Source organism: Nanorana parkeri, unplaced genomic scaffold (assembly GCF_000935625.1).
Source record: "Nanorana parkeri isolate BGI_ZX_2015 unplaced genomic scaffold, ASM93562v1 scaffold1940, whole genome shotgun sequence".
Lineage (NCBI taxonomy): Eukaryota > Metazoa > Chordata > Amphibia > Anura > Dicroglossidae > Nanorana > Nanorana parkeri.
In genome coordinates this window covers 131,415-134,989 of record NW_017308208.1, presented here as the reverse complement: position 1 = coordinate 134,989, position 3,575 = coordinate 131,415, and positions in this window count along the sequence as shown.

Here is a 3,575-nt window from a genome sequence, read left to right as displayed (position 1 = left end):
ACACACAGAACAAATGTCCTCACACATTGCTGTCTCCCAGCCCTCCAGGATCATAAGAGCACCTCTTCCATCATACAGCAGAGTCGTGTGTGTGTCCCCTCCACTCCGAGCTGGGAGTACCACCGTCATCTCTGTTCTTTCTCTTTTAATGGGTCAGCGAGGTTGTTCTCTGCAGGGCGCTCTCAGACCACCAAACCTCGTCATAAGATTTATTTTCTGGTAACAAAATCCTTTATTATCTCCAGAATATCACATCAAGTACTACTGTATATTCTTGCTGAGTGTGAGCGCCCTCTAGTGTCAGCCTGTCATTCCTGCTGGGTGTGAGCGCCCTCTAGTGTCAGCCTGTCATTCCTGCTGGGTGTGAGCGCCCTCTAGTGTCAGCCTGTCATTCCTGCTGGGTGTGAGCGCCCTCTAGTGTCAGCCTGTGGCATCCACACAATAGAAATTCTGCAATAATAATAATAGATTTCAGTTGCCGTCCTTTAAGGTGGACCTGTCTGCAACATTACAAGTCCACAAGAACAAATTCCTGACATCACAATATTCAGAAACAAAGGAAGGAGGAAGCATTTCCTCAGTCTCCCCCAGTGATCAGTCTGCTGCAGGCAGGAGGAAGCATTTCCTCAGTCTCCCCCAGTGATCAGTCTGCTGCGGCAGGAGGAAGCCTTTCCTCAGTCTCCCCTCCCCCGGTGATCAGTCTGCTGCAGGCAGAAGGAAGCATTTCCTCAGTATTCCCTCCCCCAATGATCAGTCTGCTGCAGGCAGAAGGAAGCATTTCCTCAGTCTCCTCTCCTCCAGTGAGAGGTGGAAGCAGGGGGCCGATCTGTGTCAGACATTAGTGAACAAAGCCAAGAGCTGCACAGACACCAGGATTTATATGATTGTATTATCTCTGAGCTGACAACTCAGTCCAGGAAGCAGATGGTGACCCTGGGTGATGCCTGAACAAAGATGGTGCTGTCCTTCTGGAGAGAAAAGCAGGTGAAGGCATTGCTAAAGTGAGCACATAACATCACCTGTACTGGATAAAAGATAACCCATCTTCTGCTTACAGCGGACATTTCCGTCTCTGGACCTATCAGGGTATGTTTTCCCTTCTGCCAGGTATGTAACCTATATATGAGCAGAACAATGAGGTCTATAGATTGAGGACCTCCAGGACCAGAACTCAGCAGACTTGTCCTACGCTGTTCCCAGAGCTTAGACAGTCGCACACATGTGAAAAAAGTTGTAAAAAAGGTGTAGCTGTGTGTGGCCCCTCCCCCTCAACACGTTGTAGCTGCCATTGGTTGGTCAGACGTCATCTCTCACAATCCCATACCAATGACGGGCACAGTCTGGTTGCAATGGACTACCATCCCATCCCAGATCCCTACTATACCGTGGAGGGGGGGGGGCCATCTTTGTTAGCTGTAACTCGACATCAGGCTGGCCATAGAGAAGCAGATGTCTGACTGAGAGCACCTGGAGGAAGACATTGTCCGAGACCAGCTCAACGAAGGGCCCATTTACACTTACGCATCCCGCGACATGGCACACCCTAACACGCACTGCGTTTTGGCAGCCCATTAACACTTGAGCATTTCGTTGAGCGAGCATTAAAATGCGCAAGTTGATGCTCTTTACCACAACGCATAGCAGCGTGCCTGCTTTATATTAGTGCGATGGGTGGGATTCATTGTGAATGGGGCCCCCATGCAATTCAAAGTAGACCCAACACACCACACCCTGTGTCCCCATGCGTGTTCAGCTATGTCGGCGGTGGACAGGAGCGTGGGTACGTCTGCCGGTCTTGGCAGCAGATTGGCCATGTTGGTGGTGGGGTCTGGGCGGTGCTGTTCTCAGTGGTGGCAGATGGTAAGGACGGGGTGTCTCCGGGGTATTCATTGTACACGGCCAGGGGCTCTGATTGGCTTAATTAATGGCAGTTCTCAGCTGGAGGCTGATTATTTAGACGCGTCTGGTGATTAGGCTGTCACTGCGCAAATCTGCAGATAATAGTCCTCCTTCCCTGGTCACCGCCCCCCCTCATCTCCATTATAACATCACTTCAGCGACATCGTCACCAGACACATATTCCCAGAGCACCAAAACAGGGCAGGGTTTTCAGACCAGCAGAAGTCCAGTGTGACTAAGACAGGTCCTCTTAATCAACAAGGTCCCACAATGATGAGCTTTCCCCCCAGTAGTTTGTGTCTCTGCCCCTCCCACAATGATGAGCTTTCCCCCCAGTAGTTTGTGTCTCTGCCCCTCCCACAATGGTGAGATTTCCCCCAGTAGTTTGTGTCTCTGCCCCTCTCACAATGGTAATATTTCCTCCAGAAGTTTGTGTCTCTGCCCCTCCCACAATGATGAGCTTTCCCCCCAGTAGTTTGTGTCTCTGCCCCTCCCACAATGATGAGCTTTTCCCCTAGTAGTTTGTGCCTCTGCCCCTCCCACAATTATGAGATTTCCCCCCAGTAGTTTGTGTCTCTGCCCCTCTCACAATGGTAATATTTCCTCCAGAAGTTTGTGTCTCTGCCCCTCCCACAATTATGAGATTTCCCCCAGTGGTTTGTGTCTCTGCCCCTCCCACAATGATGAGATTTCCTCCAGTAGTTGTGTCTCTGCCCCTCCCACAATGGTGAGATGGAGAATCCATTGGTGGGTAGCTGGGAACATGGCCATTTCTCACCATTGAGTCTCCAATACATTAGTAATATATATATATTTGGCGTATCCCAATGGAGATGGCTTCTTCCAACAAGACAATGCGCCATGCCACGGTGCTCGTATTGTGCAGGAGTGGTTTCAAGAACATGAGGGAGAATTTTCCTTGCTTAGGTGGCCCCCACAATCACCAGATCTCAATCCAATTGGAGCATTTGTGGGACAAAGTTGAAAGAGCCATCAGGCAGCTGGTTCCACAACCATCAAATGTCACAGAACTGGACAGTTCTATTCATCAGACATGGTGTCAGATTCCTCGCATCACCTTTCACCATCTCGTGGAGTCAATGCCAAGAAGAATCGCCGCAGTATTGAAGGCAAAAGGCGGCCCAACGGAGTACTGATGGGGTGGTCATAATAATCTGGCCACTCAGTGTATATATCTCATGGTTTCAGCACCAACACAAAACAGAAATATAATTTTCGGGTGGAGTCGACCTTGAACACAGCCAGTCACCTGATCCCATACCAGTCCCGGGAGACCAATGGCAGGTCCAGTTTTCCGGATCTCTTCTATAATTCCAGGTAAGTCTATTGGCAGGTAATGAAGGATCTGTACAAATTTCGGGACATTTAGGAACTTGTCAGTACGTTTAATCTAAAACGACAAAAATGTACATCGCCACGGACAGCGTTGGTGCCATACAGATAACAGATGGCATTTGTGGTGATGTATTGTGTAAAGGGTTAATCTCCCCTCCCCCCTCCTCATTAACACCCCGGACCCCCCATCAGTGGCAGAGCTCATTATTCCACACAGCCCCCCCCTTCCATGTTAATGTACCGCCAATCTGCGATGTGACGACTGTGAGCCACTTGTCACATGACAGGAGTGTGAACAGTTGTGTGTGGGGGCGGATGGG